The sequence below is a fragment of the Hippocampus guttulatus genome, chromosome 5, assembly GCF_054856545.1.
Source record: "Hippocampus guttulatus isolate MCC_2025c chromosome 5, RoL_Hgut_1.0, whole genome shotgun sequence".
Lineage (NCBI taxonomy): Eukaryota > Metazoa > Chordata > Actinopteri > Syngnathiformes > Syngnathidae > Hippocampus > Hippocampus guttulatus.
Window position 1 is genome coordinate 3,141,949 of NC_141265.1, and position 19,560 is coordinate 3,161,508.

A 19,560-nucleotide genomic window follows, 5' to 3' on the forward strand; every position below is an offset into this window, starting at 1 on the left:
ATGCACATTGAGACTTAGGTGCATTCTCCAGGTTGTGCGTGTGCCCAGTTGGCCCGAGCAAGGCTCAAAACATGTCCTATATTTAATTACCAGGGTGAAACCTCCAAAAGTAAGTAATTGGGAAGTGGATGGATGCATTTTCCAGGAACTGTAGGATCTTTGAAATTCAAAGAACATCACATACATTGTGTTTAACAATGAGAGTCAAGGGTTGGAAATAATAGTAATAATTGTGAATTATTACCATTGTACAACATGGCGATATGAATGTGTCACAATGTGAAAATACTCCAGTTAGCTCTCTTGTTGTACAAAATTATTTCTGGTGTTCACTTCTTTAACAGACCAAATGTGAATTGTTGCTCATGTGTTGTAAGGAGAACTAACCTTGATATTAGAAAAAGATATACTTTATATGTATTGCTCTGTATAATTACTCGATGGTGTGTGGAACACTGATTGACCGATTCCAGACAGGAAAGTCAACAATTCTGTGGCGTAAGAACGCAAAGTTTCCATATAAACACTGAGGAATACGTCTTTTCTATCCTCCCTTTTTCCATAATTACAAGAACGACTGAAGTCTATGATGTTCTGAAAACTAGTATTTTGACTCAGTAGCAGTATTGACAATATATGTAATCATTTTCAAGTGAAACTATTTTCGTGACAAAAATGCTGAAGTTTTATGCGTGCATGTGACTGTATATGAGCAGGTGTTGTCATCGTCTGTGAGTGCTGGTGTGTAAAGGATGCTGTTAGAAATCAGTGTGGGCCTGCACCAAGCCTCTTAGGCCTTCAGCATTATTTCGAAAACCTTAAAGTTGCAAGTTCACACGTTACAACAACGGCATGCCTTTTGTGGTGACCATATACTGTGGAATGTACTGTCCATGTGTCAGATCGGTCGTAAACATGAAACTTGGCTGAGCAGAGACTATGTGCAGTTGAGACACTGATCAGACGCAGCCACGCCTGTTGAGTTACTCACACAGATGCTGCAACTGTGCATTGTGTCTGTGTATTGCTGGTGACCGTCCTGCTTTTTGTCATCAAAGCAAATGTAGCAAGTCACTGTAATAGTTCCTTTGTACTGTCACGGCTTTCTCCGAAACCAGACCATTATTTGTTGTTGATTGAAACTGAAATATTATGTATAACTTCTGTATGATTATCAATGTTTTTGAGATGTGCTTTATATCTGTTCCAGCCTCCGCTGTTACCTGCTGTTTACTGTGCAGTGGCTGTTTTATGTGCTCTGTGCCAAAATATCAGGGTGTTAATGTTCTCGATTATTCAAGATAAGTGATTACAGTTTCCATTTCCAGTTCCGAATTGTGTTTGCGTTGTCTTATTTTACACCGACTCAGACGTGGCAAAATCAGTCGCAAAAAGCATCGAAATCTCAACAGCTTCTGTCATGTGGAAAAAACTTGAGACTGACTTTGTAGATGAACTTCACACAGTGGTTCAAACAGGCTTCTTTTTCAAGCCTGACCTGGACAGGTGCATAGAGACAAGAGAGAGACTGTGTGTGTGTGTGTGTGTGTGTGTGTGTGTGTGTGTGTGTGTGTGTGTGTGTGTGTGTGTGTGTGTGTGTGTGTGTGTGTGTGTGTGTGTGTGTGTGTGTGTGTGTGTGCGTGCGTGCGCGCGTGTGCGCGTGTGTGTGTGAGAGAGAGACATTGTGAGAGTTGGCATTTCAGCTGCAGAAAGAGGCTGAAAAAATACGTTGATTTTACTCATTTTTATTTCATAACGTGGTTGCACATGTAGAATCATCTGGAATTAGACTTTGAAGTTGATGTATAGCCTTCTTTAAAAATGTATCTGGATCCAAATGATTGTATGTCATGCAACCACTTCACAAAATAATATTGAGTAAAATCAACATGCCGTTTTTTCTCAGTGTGTGGGGGTGCTATTATGTTTTCATTTCCTACAATAAGGTATCAACAAAACAAACTACCTAAAACAAGGGTGTCAAAGTCATTTTAGCTCGGCAACCACATGGAGGAAAAACAATTCCCAAGTGGACCGGACCAGTAAAATCATGATATTTAACTTCAAATAAATAAATATAACGAAACACAAATATCCACTGCAAGAAAAAGTGTGGTTGTACAACTTCTTTTCAAGGAATACAGTACTGTGAAGTGCAAACAATTAAATTGAATACATCAGTGCATCAAGTAACATTGAACCTGACATTTGGCAACACAACTTTGTCATCATGTTCTTTATTTCCCGTTCCATTCAACTGTGGTGACTCAGGCTAAACACTGAATGGCTCTTATGTAATAATGTATCAACTGTCTTGGACAGAAGAAGAAGAAGAAAACTCACAAAAAAGTGATGACATCATGTCAAATACTGGAGTACTCTGTGTCAAGCTGTAATAACAAATCAATTAAAACCCCCGCCCATCGTGAATTCATTCACGAACACGGAAAGCAGCAACAATTTGCTTGAACGTCGCTGTCGGCACGGCCATGTCATATCACTCTGAACCCAATTTGCATATCTACAATTCCCAGTAGCATTGCATGGCACTGTGCATTTAATTAAATTATGAGGAATTATTTTTTTTTAACAAACCATGAATTAAGGTTGTGTGTAAAACAATGACATCTAGGCCACTTGCTTGAACAGGTTGATTTGCTTATCAGTTTGCAACTATCAAGAAATGTAACACTTTGAATGAGAGTTTTTGAATGACCATGTTTTAGTCGCTGTGCAAATTAAAGGAATCAGGGTTATGGTAAAAGTGCAGTGAAGTAGGTTTAGGGATGTATCTTGTGTGCAATTAACATTGGTCATTTGACAAATTTGTGGCGGCTATTTATTCAGTCGGGCCATGCTTACCTTTATACCTGATTGTGGGCCTGATTCAGCCCGTGGGCCGTAAGTTTGATAACTTACCCTCAGGCACGCCAGAGGCAGAGACAGTAGAGCTTTAGTAGGAAGGAATTATTTGCCAGTCCTATTCAGACAGACTTCTTGCCATTCGCGCTGTTGTCCTCATAGTGATTGTTATGGCAACATCAAAATGAAGTAGCAATTGCTTTCAACACAAAGGGATGAAGGGGGTGAGTCTCCAGTGCTCAACTAAGGCTCTCTCTTTCATTCATCTCAGCGTTATTTAGAGAGCACTTTAAAAACAAACATAGCTGCATATAAATCAGACATACGAGTAGTTGTGCTCACAGACAAAAACAAAGACTGTTAAAACAATAAATGAAGAGCATAAAAACAGTTAACACAGTAACCCACCAAAGCAATGCTGAGTCTCATGCTGAGTCAAAAGCCAAAGATTAAAAAAGTTTTAAGATGAGTTGTAAAGATTGATAGAGAGTTGAGCATAAAGTTGTTCCAAATGGAAAGACTGGCAACGAAAAAAAGCTCGATTTCCTTTGGGCCTCCACTTAATTCTCGGTCCCTCCAGTAGCGTCTGGTCTGCTGGCGCTGGGCAGGTGTGTGGAGTTGGGCGAGCTCAGCGAGGCAACATGGGACGAGACAATTGAAAGGAAAATAAACCTTAAATGAACTCTAAGATGGCAGCCCAGTAGTCCAGTGGTTAGCGCGTCGGCTTCACAGTGCAGAGGTACCGGGTTCGATTCCAGCTCCGGCCTCCCTGTGTGGAGTTTGCATGTTCTCCCCGGGCCTGCGTGGGTTTTCTCCGGGTGCTCCGGTTTCCTCCCACATTCCAAAAACATGCATGGCAGGCTAATTGGACGCTCTAAATTGTCCCTAGGTGTGAGTGTGGGCGTGGATGTTTGTTCGTCTCTGTGTGCCCTGCGATTGGCTGGCAACTGATTCAGGGTGTCCCCCGCCTACTGCCCGGAGACGGCTGGGATAGGCTCCAGCACCCCCCGCGACCCTAGTGAGGATCAAGCGGTTCGGAAAATGGATGGATGGATGGAACTCTAAGATGTACAGGGTGCAGAGTGGAGGCCAGAATTAGAGTTGTGTGCTAATGCTGGCATTTAATTGTTTTTCAACTATGGTAAGTGTGGTTATATAGTGGCATTGAAGTCAACTGAGGTCATTCTGGCAATATGTGCCAATCCATTCATGTTGTTGAGTAGCTACTGAGGTACATGATAATATAGAATACTTCTGATATTGGATCAGCTCTCATCAATTAATTATGAAGGGAGGACTCAACTGAACTGTTTATAGAGCACTTTAAAACAATTCCTAACAAAGACAGTAGAAAGTACAAAAACAGTCAAACTAAAACTCAAGTCTGAGTCATGCTGAGTCAAAAGCGAAAAAATAAAAATGAGTTTTGAGACGACTTTTAAAGATGGGCAGTGAGGGGGCTTACCGAATGTTCAGTGGGAGTCATTCCAAAGAGAGGGACCAGCAACGGAAAAGTCTTGATCCTCTCTGAGCCTCCGCTTGGTACCTCTAATAATGCCTGGCCCGCAGACCTGAGGCACAGGGCAGGAGCTAAGGAGCTCAGAGAGGTAAGGTAGAGCGAGGCCATTTAAAGATTTGAAAACAAATAATCGGATCTGAAAACAAACTCTAGTCAGTGAAGGTATGCCAGAGTAGGAGTGATGTGCTTCCTCTTACGAGTACCAGTCAAGAGGAGAGCAGCAGTATTCTGGACCAACTGGAGATGTTGCATGGAGGTTTGGCTGACTTCAAAGTAAAGTGCATTACAGTAATCCAGCTGGGATGTGACAAAGGCATGAATTACTGTTTCAAAGTTCTCATGAGAAAGGAGAGGTTTTATTTTAGCCAGCTGCCTAAGATGAAAGAAGCTGGCCTGATTAAATTCTACTCGTATCAGGAAGGCTCTGTCATTGCCTGAGAGGTGTTGAAAATTCACAAAGCGACCTCGATAGCGGACATTCCAATGAGTATTGTAAAACTTTTATGGTCTCCCCTTTGAATGTCAGATCATTCTCAGAGCAGAATAGGAAGTTAATTGTGACTTGACCATCTGTGCTTAGATGAGACACGGGTGAGTAACCCCGCAGTCTTGAGAAATAGTAGAAGTAACAAAGACTAAGGTGTTTCATGTGTTAGAAACACATATGTAATAAGTAAGTTTGAGTATTCATGTTACTCTCTCTCAGAAAACAGACACAAGAGAGGGAGCGTGCTCGCGCCATCATCTTTGGGAGACTTTTGACATCAGCATGAGACCAAAATAGAAATCTTTATCAAAGAGTCAGAGAAGTTAATTTCTATCACCGATCCAGCATTGCCTGGTGGCGGTTCTGAAGCGTCCTGGGATCAGAATCAGAATCATCTTTATTGGCCAAGTATGTAGAACACACAAGGAATTTGTCTCCGGTATAACACGCTGCATTAGTATCATCGTAAACAAGGACATGACAAATAGGTATGCAAGGACATTTCGTAATGTAAGTGAGACAATGTGCAAAGTATCAAGCAGAGCTAAAGTGATCAGTGGTAGAATACAATACGATGACTATTTGTACAGTTGGTGCAGAAAATCATTGGACCATTTTAAAGTGACCAGTAGCAGTATTTGTAGTACAAGAGAGTGACTACGTCAGTGACTGTTTAGGGAGTTAATGGCTAGAGGGAAGAAGCTGTTTAAGTGTCTGCTGGATTTGGTGCGCATGGATCTGTAGCGCCTGCCTGAGGGGAGTAGCTGGAAAAGGTGGTGGGCAGGGTGCGGGGGATCCAGGAGGATGGCCTCGCTCCTCAAAAAGAAATACCGTACACTTCAGATTTGGCATCACGAAAAAAGGATTCGTACTTCTAGTCAGGGCCTCCGTCCGCTGGGATGCCAGCTTTCAACAAAAAAATAGTTGACTATAATAAGGGGAGATGCTTTTACTCATGTTGGATGTGGTCTGCTCGTGTCCTTGTGGCTACATGGCCTTGGGGGTAGTTAAAAGGTCCCGTGGAGGCGGGTCCGCTCGTGGTTGGTCATGGAAATGCTTTCCCTAAGTTTAGTTTTATTATAAGTACAAATAGCAAAAGGGGGGAAGGCCCCTAGTTATAAAAGAAACAGCAAAATTATAATCAATAAAATAAAAATCGACAAATAGGGAGAAGAAGCTTAGTAAGGGAATTCATGTGCACCGATAGGACATGTCTGGCTGTTGAAGAGAATTGAGATGAAATGTTCTCAAAAAGTGAACATTGTGCGTGTTCAAATTCCAATTGTGAATTTAAATGCACCATAAGTTCCAAAGGTTGCGTAAAATGGGGCTGTCAGATGTCAGAGATGTTAGCGAATTAATAAGTAGTTCGGAAATGAACTGTGGATATAGTCAATTGTCATGCGAAGGAATACATTGAATTGGAGAGAGAGAGAGAGAAAAAAGAGAGCGCTTGCTACAGTGATTGACTATTCCGTAACATGGAATACAATTAAGGAACGGGATGCCCTTGTCATGGTCCATCAGGGAGCCAAGAGCTGAGTTGTTGTTGGTATGTAATAATAATAATATATTACGTCCAAACCGGTTCACCTGCGCTGTTTGGTTACATAGTTGGTGATTGTTTGTTTCCTGTCAAAGTCATGAGAAATTTTGACCTGTTGATGAATAACATTTGGAACACGGACCTCAGGATGATTTTAATATGGAACAATAAAAAAATATGCGTGAACCTACGGGTAGGCTGTTAAATTATATTACATTATGCTACATTATATTACATCGGTAATGAGCCGCATCTGTTGGCAGGATGATTTTTAAAAGTAGGAAATTAAAAGACGATGAATGGAGATCGACAGAAGGGAAATGGTATGTGTGCGCCTGAATTGACGATAGATTCGTAAGAGTGAACAGCTCAGAGCGACAGCAAGCGAGATAAAACCCAGTTAGGAGGAAGAAGAAGAAGGAGCGATGGAGGCTGTCTATGAGGTGCGAATTGGAAAGGAGGATGAGAAAATAGTGGGAAATGCTGTCAGGATAAAAAGATGATGAAAAATAAATGTTTAACATATAAATTAATTGGAAACCATGACTGACAGTCCTTTGGAACAACTTCAAAGAATGAGGGGCTTAAAGCAAGTCAATTGTTAAGCTAGATGGTTAATTAGTGAGGAAAAGAAAAATGTTTCATAAATACAGCAGGTGTGCAGAAATAAGAGAATAGAAAATAGACTCACATGAATTGGTGCATGCAGTTTAATTTAAGAAGGCTGCCCATGTTAACAAAGAGACAGTGTTGTGATGTTTTTATCCCAGCATGTGAGGCACTAGTGTCCACAGCTCGTCAGGGCTCCACCCTATGTGCCCTTGAACAAGAGTCGAGCATCTCCAGCCAAGAAAAAAAACACTCAGTTTAACTCATCCAAAGTTGTAAGGGAAAGCGATGATGTACAGTACAAGTTGGCCAACCTGCATTCGGCATTTTGCCTTGTTTTTGATTCATCGATGCCAGGGGTCGGGAACCCATGGCTCGCGAGCCATATGGGGCTCTTTTGATGATTGCATCTGGCTCGCAGATAAAACAAAATATTCTCGCTTGTTTAATCCATCCATCGATTTTTTTTTTACAGCGCATTTCCTGTTCACGGCTGGAGTTGGCTCTTGGAGCAATTTTGATTGGATAATACTGGCCCACATAGGCCGTTGCTGCGGAAACAGGTAAACGCCCCCTTTTGAATCAGCCCGCTCGGTCATTAGCTCAAAGCTAATCCGAAACTAAGAAAATGGCGAACAGAAAAAAAGATGACGAGTATGGTAGACTTCAGGACGAATGGACTGAAGGGTTCGCCTTTGTGGAGAGAACAGGTTCTGTGGTGTATCTGATTTGCAATGAACAAAATACCATCGATGAAACAGTCAAATGTAAAGCGGCACTTTGACACGAGCCATGCTACGTTCGCATCAAAATACCCTGCGAGAGGCAGTGGAAAGGAAGCGTGCAAGCTACTGAGCAGGGTGCAAGATAGCCAGCAGCAACTCCGCATATGGACCCGGCAAACTGACTATAATTCCACTCGTTTTGGTGGATTTTTAGCAATCGTGAGGAATGCAAACCCACTCACATTAATGGTGAGTATTATCACAAAATTATTTAAAATAATACATTCAGAGGTTTATTATACTGACATTTTGTTGACTTCACTTTTAAAATACAGTTTATATATATATTTTTTTCTTTTTTTTTTTGGCGGCCCGGTAGTCCAGTGGTTAGCACGTCGGCTTCACAGTGCAGAGGTACCGGCAGAGGTTCGATTCCAGCTCCGGCCTCCCTGTGTGGAGTTTGCATGTTCTCCCCGGGCCTGCGGGGGTTTTCTCCGGGTGCTCCGGTTTCCTCCCACATTCCAAAAACATGCATGGCAGGTTGATTGGACGCTCTGAATTGTCCCTAGGTGTGAGTGTGGGCGTGGATGGTTGTTCATCTCTGTGTGCCCTGCGATTGGCTGGCAACTGATTCAGGGTGTCCCCCGCCTACTGCCCGAAGATGGCTGGGATAGGCTCCAGCACCCCCGCGACCCTAGTGAGGATCAAGCAGTTCGGAAAATGGATGGATGGATATATATATATATATTTTTTTTCCTGGTCTCACCCCTCGGGTGGTGTCCGTCCTCAGGTCCTCTCCCAGAGGCCAGGAAGCTTGAGGGTTCTGCGCAGTATCCTTGCTGTTATATATATATATAAATGGCTCTCACTGAAATACATTTACAAATATTTTGCTTATATGGCTCCCTTAGTCAAAAAGGTTCCCGACCCCTGATCTATGCCCTTCGCTTCGACTACCCGATGAGTATGACGAACACCTTTGGTTTCATACAGCAGCTAAAGCTAGGAAATGGTCGACTGCCACCAAAAATGTAAACGTTTAAGAACCACCGTACCATTTATATGGTGATCAATAGGCAGTACCTGATCTAAAGGAACATGTGTTGCTTCAAGATCTACATGTGTCAGATGCTTGTTTTACATGATAGGCCAGAACGGATTCTAAAAGTTATGTCAGGCATCGAGGAAGACCTGCTATGTGAAGACAGAGTTTTGGAGACTGACTGGAGTTATTTTTTTGTTTAATTCATTTCATTGAATATTTTTACATTGAATTTCATTTATTTATTTATTTAACCAATCAGGCCAAGAAATGGACGACCCGCTGATAACATTTCTCCCTGAAATATCTCAGGTTCCATGCCTTATTATAGTAGCGGAAATGTGACAGCTCATTTAATGAGTCTGTTCACTATTTTGGACCTTAGAAGTCTTGCTTGTCTCCTTCTTCCTTCTTTTGGTCAGTAGTTAACTATGCTTTTGGAATTATCTTTGTTTCATAATGGCTGTGCAGCACTCGCAAAGTAGTTGAGTGTGTGTTGCTGACTGCACGTCAATTAGTATGGGGCAGAACCCTTTTAGGTTACAGTTGGTTCATGCTAATAACCACTAGATGGCATAGGAACACTAACAAGGAAACAACTCAAGGAAACAAAATTAGAGAATATAAAGAGGTTGTAACTCCATACATAAAGTGCATCGGATTATAGGGTGCACTGTCGGCTTTTGAGAAAATTAAATGCTTTTAGGTGCGCCTTATAGTGCGAAAAATACGTATCTCAGCATTGATTTATTGGTGACACATAGTTTACCCTTGATCCACACAACTGCATTTTGGCTTTACAGACAAACGCAAACTGTTTGAAACCTTTTTAAAAAAAAATTGTTAATAATGGTTCTTAGCCTTGTTTCAGGTATCGAACCCAATCGGTTCATATGCACATTCACCGAACCCTTCATTACTGAAAAATAAAAATAGAATTATTTTTACAAATTCAAGACATAAGAAACACATTAATTTAAAAACTGAACAAAATAAACAGAATTAGTATAGTATAAGTAATAAGTATAAAGTATGCATTTTTTTAATTGTGCACAAAATGAACCAGCTGGTGAAGTCATAACCAATTGACACAGAGTCGAGGGTGTCTTACCCTCCATGACAGAGGCTCCGTCGAACCCCTGAGACCGATTCACCGAACCCCTGGGGTTCGATCGAACCCAGGTTAAAAACCACTGCATTGGACCCTCAAAGGTACAAATTTAACATCTTTATTTCTTACAGCGTATACAGAACAGTGAGCCGGTAGAAAGCTAATAAAGATGGGCAATGTTTAAGGAGATATTTGCAGACTGTAGGCTGCACCAAAAAGTTTTCCATTTTTTTAAAAGCTCACCGAGCGCCTTAAAATCCGGTGCGTCTTGTATATATATGGTCATTACGGTACTATGTCAACCCCAAGATGGCTCCTTGCTGGAGACATGCTTACAATGTTATAACTTGCTGTTGGTTCAGTGAACTGTGTCGCTGCTTTATTCAATAAGTTTTTGTTGCGGCTCCGAAAAAAGGAAAGCTGTGGTGTTGTTTTTTAAAAACAGTCTCAACAAATGCAGGTATGTCTGTCTCCGTGCCTTATTCACTTTGACTCGAGAGGCGTTCAAGACCGCCTCCGAAAACCTGAACTAACGATTACTTCAATGAAACTACGAAAACGGATACCTTAATAATACATCAAAACTGAAAAGCAAGCGAGGATATCACAAAATAAATTCTATAGCCCCCCCCCCCTACAGAATTTATATTGTGATTTCATCATTTGTGAATACACAACAAAGGAATAAATAACTACTACTGACATCTGATAGTTATGTTGGAGCTATGATCAAGGAAATGCCAATGCATTTTTCGGAGGCGGTCATGAACGCCTCTCGAGTTGAACGAAAGAAGAGAATGCACGGAGACGGACAAAGACGCACCTGTATTTGAAAGGAGAGCTGTGGTTTTATATTTTTTTTAAACACAGACTTTATTAATGGTAATCACAGTCCCAACAAATACAGGTCTTTGTTTTAAACAGGGCATCTCTCCAGGAACCAATTCCTGTTTTGAGTTCGCAACAGGCCGTATGCCTCCTTTGCTTTCTTTTGGGTCCTCAGTAGGTGCTGAACCTGCATGAAACTACACTGAGGAGAGACAGTGGCAGGGGAGCAAGTGAGCAATACAATTGGGAACTGGAGAGAAGAGAGATGCGAAAGAGAGAAAGGAGAGAAGAAATCATGATGGGAGTCAAAGATAGAGGAGGATGCATATGTGAATCTTTCATGTTATCTCACACAACCTTAATGGCTATTATTATTTACCGCACTGTGATCAGCAGTCTAGCAGTGAGGATATAATCACATAGTAGGCAGTAGCCTCCTACCCCTCATTCCTTGATTGTTATTTCAACAGTCACACAAGTTGACACGGCACCATGGAATGGGGGCTGGGTTCATGGGTTACATAGTCCAAATATACCAAACATACTCATGACTCAAAAGTGCTTTTGTTAAAATAAACTGGCAATATAACTTCAAATGTACAGGCATTTGTGATTTTTGAATGACGTGATTGTGAGTGTGACTGATGTGAGTGTGCCCTGCGATTGGATGGCGACCAATTCAGGGTACTCCCAAAGACAGCAGGGATAGGCTCCAGCACACCAGCATCTCTCATATTATAGATCCTTTTTTTTTTTAAATTCCAGCAGTTGAAATTGTCCAAATCACAGCTTTGTACACCTCTTCACAATCGTTCTGAAGGAAAAGTTGGGAGCCAAAGAGAGTCCCTTACCCATATGTGATCTATTTTTATGATACAATCAGGGTGAGCTCCACTGTTTTTATCTACTTTCCTCACACTATCTCTGTTTGTTTCTCGCGCTAGTTGCACTCTCGACTGTATTGTGAAATACAGGCATTCGCTCTGCAAACGGGCGTATTAAATGTCATTATGTAGCATTACGGCACTGTATTCATTGGAAATGTTGGAGTCACTGGTTGGGGTACAAATGACTGAGAACAAAACATAGCATCGAGTAGGGTTTGGCATCCTTTAAATTTGAACAATTCCCTTCAGTCTCTGGTTCTAACGATTCTCAATTTAAATTCTTTCCTAGGCGTCCAAACTATGGCCACATCAACATTTGAATCATAAACGTGATTGATGTTTGCTTTATTATCTAGCTATACAGTATACAGTGTATATATATATGTGTGTGTGTGTGTGTGTACTACAGCACTACAGAGCAACCAGTTCAGGGTGTCGCCCCTCCCTACTGCCCGAAGGCAGGTGGGGTAGGCTCCAGCATGCGCCACAACTCTTGTGAGGATAAGCGGATCAGAAGCGGATGGATGGGTGGATGAAATTTTCAGCTCGTACTGTGGTTCACAGTATTGCTGGAAACATTTTTGAAATTATAAACTTTACAAAATTATTTATCACAGGTGGTCCAGTGAGCCAGTGGTTAGCGCGTCAACCTCACAGTGCAGAGGTCGTGGGTTCAATCCCGGCTTCGGCCTTCCTATATGGAGTTTGCGTATTCTCCCTGCGCCTGCATGGGTTTTCTCCAGGTACTCTGGTTTCTTCTCATATTCGAAAAACATGCATAGTAGGTAAATTGATCACTCAAAATTGTCCGTAGGCGTGATTTGTGAGTGTGAATGGTTGTTTGTCTGGGTGTGCCCTGCGATTGTCTGGCAACCAGTTCAGGGTCTCCCCCACCTATCAGCTGGGATAGGATCCAGCACGACCGCGACTTTAGGGAGGATGAAGCAGTTCAGATCCTAGATGGATGGATAGATTTTTATCACAGTCTATTTTTTTATGTCACAAAAACCCAGCAGCCTTTTCATATGCACTGGATATTGCTTGCAGACCGACAAGGTTGTGATCAAAATACCCAGAGTGTGCATGCATTAGCATACATTCGGTCCAGTATGCTATTGTCTCTTGTGAAGCGGTTCACACACTGTGTGAAATTGGGAGAGTGGCAGAGAAAGGCACGATTGAAGTTCCCCGATATCAGGATGAGGGCCTGGGAGTGACATGTTTGAAACGTAGACACGGTGGTGTGGTTGCGTTCACCCACAGTAGCGAGTAGACTTAGGAATGAACACAGCCAAGACAATAATGAGTGCAAAATCCAATAGTATCTATTTAGTGGCTGCTTTGGACATGTGGGAGCTGGCAAATCTGTTGGAATAACAGCCAAAGTAAGTATGCGGAATATCAATATAGGCTGCTTTGCATCATTAAGCGTTGCCACCATCTGCTTTGTAGCAGTTAGTGGCAGGTCTTTCCCTGCAGTACGCCCAAAATCATGGTCACATCCTAAAAAGAAGTCTGACTTAGTCTCCATGTCCATATTTTCCCAGCCCCTCTGCCTCCTTTCGCCTAGTTCTTTTATGGACTAAGAAACGACTTATTTCAGTCTGAAAACTTTGGATGTTGATTTGTGCAGCGTGCCTAGTCGTGACTATGAAGTGAGTGAATTCCCTGGAGAAATGGAGGGGCTAATAGAGGACACAGCTAAATGTCAGCGAGACAAACTGCCACTCACTCAGGGGTACTGCAGAATCTGTTATTAATATGGTGAGACCACAAATAGTGAACACATCCAACATAAAGCTTGGCCAAAATAAACTGTTTTCAGTTTACTCATACCTCCCTTGCAAATTACAGTAAATCATCATGAAAACAATCCTGAGGCGCATGCTGTGTTATGACCACTGTGTTTCCAAGTTATTTGTTTATCACCTCTTGTGCTGTATCTTATTTTGAATATTGATACAAACGACCTTTGACCACAGCATACAATATTTCCTTCATTGTAAAGTTTAATAAGTAACATAACATACAGCATATTCATACTCATGAAACTATCTATGTTATTCATTAAAATCTTTCGCAATCCTTAGCTCAAATAACTATTGTATTTTCTCTGTGCATTTCATTTAATGAACCACTCCCTTATGAAGTTTTTTTTGAGAGAAAGGTTTTTCCACACAGAGACAATGACATCAAATCCAATCCAAATCACTTTATTCATCCATTAGGAAATTCATTTGCAGACAGAGAGGCCCAGCAACAGAAGACATGACCAATCACACATACAGTAATTCATTATAACAGATAAAAACAAACAAACAAAAAAACAAAAATATCAATGGAACTAAAAGCAAGGACAGCTTAAACAATTGGGCAACAACGCATTTATGGTCAGAATCAGTATCAGCCATCAGCTATTTTGGAGGGGGATTAAGGTGGGGAGAAAGGTAGAGATGGCGTTCGTAGTTCTCAGAGGGAGAGAGCTACACCTGCGCCCCGATAGTAACAGGACCTAGTGAGAATGCAGGATGTGTGAAGTGTCAGTTGATGCCCAGGTGCCTTTTTTTATGACTCTTAATGTAAATAATTTTAAGTAACTGCTGCTCTTGGCCTGTAATTTTACTGTAGATTTAAATGATTTTATTGAGACATGTTTTTGATTGCCCAGAGTGAGTTTTGGATCACTTACATGTGATGATATTAAATGTGAGAACACATTCAACGAAACATTTATTGGAAGGGACTGAGGATGGATTGGCGAACCTCAAGTTTGCAGAGCTTACAGAGGAAGAAGAGACGCTGTTCGCATTTTGAGAAAATGTATTCAGTGTTCAGTTGACATTTGAGTTTATGGTCAATTACAGAGCCAAGATATTTGGATGAATAAACGTTTTCCATTGTTTCATTATTAACTGGCTTGGCTGGTTGTTACACAGTATTTGTTATGAGTAGTCATCTGCTGATAGGCTGGCTGGGGTGGTCCATTCTTCACAAACAAGCACAATTTATGTATGGGGGGGGGGGGGGGGTTGGTTTGTTTTGTCACGAAAATAACATTAGCTTGCATTTTCAATTTGTGTTGGAGAAATCATCCATCCATTTTCCAATCCGCTTTATCCTCACAACGATCGCAGTGGTGCTGGAGCCTATCCTGGCCTATCCCGAATAGAATTAGTGTTCACCCTGCTCTGGCTCCCTGAGAAACGGCGCCCGCAGAGCAACTTGACTGCATGAGCAGCGGAGGGCATCCGTGACACAGAGCCCTATGTCTGGATGCTAACAAGCCGATTTTGTTCTGATAACTTTGTTCCATTTAGCGAGCGGACACTAAATGCTGCCTCGACATCTGCAGCGGTGTGAGCCACGGAAGCTGGAGTCCATGGCTGGCTGCCTGCCAATTGTGTCGAACAAAACCTTTGTAAATTATGGTAAACTGCAAACGATTGCCACCAAAATACTCTTGTCCACTTCAGCCTGTAAAAAAAAAAAAACATCATCAGCACAATATTTTACATTGGGGTTTCTGGGGGGATATTTGTTTATCCTCATAGGAGCTCATAATTCATGTCATAAAGTCTCAGACGTAGCCAAGAGTAGGAATATGCATATGAATTGTGGTGGCAACTGGTCAGCAATTCAGGCACGAGGTGACAATGGAACGTGACAAACCAAGCCAGGAAACAATAGAGGAATCACAATGCTTGTCTCCTTCCCTCTATGACATGGATAGGCAGAGATGAAAAATAGCAGCCTACGCCCCCTCTAAACCCCCCAACAAAGAGGTGTTGCAATTTGTGGTCAAAGTCATCACAAAAAGAAAGGAGAAAAAAACAAATATTTTAATTTTAATGCTGATGTAATTTTCCAAACATGTCATAAGGGCCAATGTTCAGCCCATTCAGGTGTCTCTTTAATTTTCTGATGCCAGCTCAACGTGTGTGTGTGTGCGTGTGTGTGTGTGTATGTGTGTGTATGTGTGTGTGTGTGTGATTGGGGTATAATGAGGTAGGGAGTAAACATGGGCTTTATTTCTAGGTATTAGATGTTCTGCAACGGCCCGGTGCTCAAATGGTTAGCGCATCGACCTCACAGTGCAGAGGTCGTGGGTTCATGCACTCTAAATTGTCCCTAGGTGTGATTGTGAGTGTGGATGTTTGTTCGTCTATGTGTGCCCTGTGATTGGCTGGCATTCGGTTCAAGGCTGTCCCCCGCCGAGTGCCCCAAGACAGCTGGGATAGGCTCCAGCATGCTCCGCGATCCTTGTGAGGATAAAGCGGTTCCGAAAATGGATCGATGGATAGATAGATGTTCTGCATAACAGTGTCTTAAAAAGTCATCTTATGTGCCACGTATCACTATCCAAAGACATGCTCTTCACAAGATTGGTGGTTCACAAGTTCTTGTCCTATCAATCATTTTTCATTATAATTTTTGTTCCGTATCAGGGGAAAAAAAGGAAAAGAGGGGTAAAACATGAGCTTGTATTCATGTTTAATATATTTCATGAAGATATTTGATACAATATTGATTTTTTTTTAAATGTGTTAATAGTTTTAAATCGGAGTAATTTGGCATACTCGCTTTGCACTGTGTTGTGAAAATCTATCTACTCGACCTATCCATCCATCCATTCACTTGCATCCCTCGAACCCTTGCTCTTTCTGTCACGATAGCACTTTTTACAGAAAATGTTGCGTTATATAAAATTATTTACATCGACTGCAGCACAAGGGTTAAGGGCTGAAAACGAGCCGAGGGCAGTTTCAGGGTTGAAAACAAAAATGTCGTAACCAACCTTTAGGTGATCATGCTACAGTCTATTCATTTTTCTCATTAATATTATCGACGTCCATTGCTGCTCAAGTCCAAATCTGTAATGGCGGTGGACGGCCGGCTGAGGGAATTTTTGCCCAAAGTTTTAAATGCTACGCAAGTGCAAAAATCCCACTCAAGCTAAAAGAATTCTTTGATCCAAATGAAACGATTACATTTGGTACTTTGCGTTCCATCAAAGTAAACAAAAAATAATAATTTCAACCAAAAATATAAATTAGAAAGCGCACTTGAAAGTGGAAAAAAACGAATATTTTGAAACTATATTTTTAAAAAAAAACATCAAATGAATGACACATGTTGTATACTTTTATTTTTAGTGCATGCTCATAGTCTGTGTGTTTTCCATCGTATATAATACTTTTTTTATAGCATTATCTAAACCTCAGAAAAATCTTGATTCAGTCAGTGGACGTACTAAATTTGTAGTAGCGTACCAGTAAAGGAGAGCATGCTGTGGTATTGATTAGTGGATACGCACACCCAGGGAGAAGAGTGGCATATCTGTGCCGGAAAAAAAAAAAGGAAATAGAAATACAACAGGAAAATGTTTTTAACATAAGCTTGTCACGTGTTTGATGTTCTTATTAATGTGAGGGGAATCATCAGCCTGATTGTCTTTATGTATGTGCAAGGCCTAAGACTGGTGACTGGACTGGTCCTGCAAGCTAGATGCACCTGTTTAAAAACACTGCTCTGACTTTTGATGAAATGACCTTTACCAAACTGACTCAGCGAAAAATCTGGAAGTCATATTTGAGTCTCTCCCTTCAGCCTACATATTAAGAACCTGAGAATGATTTTTCATCATCGCATTATTGCAAAGATACAGCTCATATCTATGTATGAGTGACCCTGAGACAACAGCTGACTATTGGAATACTTGCTCTGTTTTCCGCATGTCTTGTAATCGTGCGCCGCATTTGGAAGGGAATGAAAAGAGACACTTTAATTGGATGATTGGAATTCAATGAGCCCAACCACAACCGCATTGCATAGGATGAAAAGCCATCCAATCACCATAGAGACTAATTTATATATGCGGACCAAGTAAAGTCAATGATTGGAACCAAATGGCTCAGGTGATATAATGGAAGATTTCTCTTGGTGACCGCTCATTCTTGTCAGAGCATCCTTTAGCAAGATAGTCAACCGCCATTTACTTTTGATGCTGTGTCATCAGTATTTGAACTTTGCTTCCTTCGCTGCAAATGCCACTATCAGTTCAATGAATAAGCGGATGAGCTGACATGAGTATGTGCAAGTGCCTTGAACGTAGAAGCCCATTTATCATGTATTTTTTTGTTTGTTTGGTTTTTTGCTTTTGCTATTTTTTTATTTTTTTCAGTTTCTGCTTCCGTAATGTAAAGGACTGTGTGTGCCATGACATACCTCATTTTAAAGGGAGTGAGGGAAGCCTGGAGTTGGCTGCGATGCATCCCACAATGCTCTCTTCCCAAAAAAAATAAAAAATAAAAAAACCAAAAAAATTAAAATAAAAAAACAAAAGAGGAAACTCCACCCATGCACACAGTTAGACTTTGTGTTGTGCTAGGCTTGTGCTCAGCACCAAAAAAAGGGCCCTGTGTATTAGCTTTGATTCTATAATTTAATTGAGCATTCTGTTCTTTAAATATACGAATATACAAAGTTAAATTGTCTTTTTTTTATGTCACTTTGAAAGTGAACTTCAAACAGCATTCTTTGCTACTCTTCTCTCTTATTTTGTCAGACACTGCTATATATTGAGTATTTTGTGAACATTTTATGATGGTTATTTTATTGTGTTCAGATACATTTACAATGTGTTAAACACATTGTAAATGTAATGTAATGTAGATCAGTGGTTCTTAACCTCGTTAGAGGTACCGAACCTAATCAGTTCATATGCACATTCATCGAACCCTTCAGTCATGAAAAATAAAAATTATTTTTTTTTATAAATTCAACACATAAAAAACAAACTTATTAAAAACTGGGAAAAAAAACAATTTCTAGACATATGTATACATTTTTTAAATTGTGCACAAGATGAACCGTGCATGCCGTACTATCACAACAGTCACACTTTGACTACTGAGCTAGCTAAATTTCCCGCAGCACTGATTGGACAAGCAATGTAATGTGATCATCTGGAGACAGTGATGGCCAAGCGGGTGTGTCAAAACTAATTGACATGTTGAGTCGGTGTGTCTTAACATCCATGGCAGAGGCTCTGTCAAACCCCTGAGACTGATCCACCGAACCCTTGGTGTTCGATCAAACCCAGGTTAAGAACCACTGCTCTAAATTGTCTCTAGATGTGATTTGTTTATGTGTGTCCTGCAATTGGCTGGCAACCAGTTCAGGGGATACACTGCTTCCTGCCCGAATACAGCTGGGATAGGCTCCGGCACGCCCGCAGCCCTCGTGAGGCAAGCACATTTTTCATATGTTGACAAGCAAGTGTGAGAGAATATCTTGCATCTAGAGCTGTTTTTCACAATTGAACGCTCAAGGCGGACTTGACAGCACTTTAACGTTTAAGTTATTACTTTTTTTAATTTAACTATATTCTGTGTGTTGGCCTGGTGGAGAGGTGGTTAGCACGTCGGCCTCACAGTGCGGAGGTGCTGGGTTCGATTCCAGCTCCGGCCTTCCTGTGTGGAGTTTGCATGTTCTCCCCGCGCCTGTATGGGTTTTCTCCGGGTACTCCGGTTACCTCTCTTATTCCAAATGCATGCATGGCAGGTTAATGTTTGATTACAAACAACCATCCGTGCTCCCACTCACACCTGGGGACAATTTAGAACATTCTAAATTGTCCCCAGGTGTGAGTGGGAGCACGGACGGTTGTTCGTCTATGTGAGGTTCGGGGTGTCCCCCTATTGCCCGGAGGCTGCATCACGGCCGCGACCCTTGTGAGCATCAGCGGATAAGAAAATGGATGGATGGATGGACTTTCCGCCCCTGATTTTGTTTTGAGTCTTAGAAAGACACTGCTAACAAATAAAAGACAATCTGATAAATTACATAACGGCAGTAAAATTATTGGATTGAAAACAAATAAAATTAAGGGCAATCTGAGTCAGGATCTTTAATTTGGTGAGCTGTTCATTGATTACTCGTGGG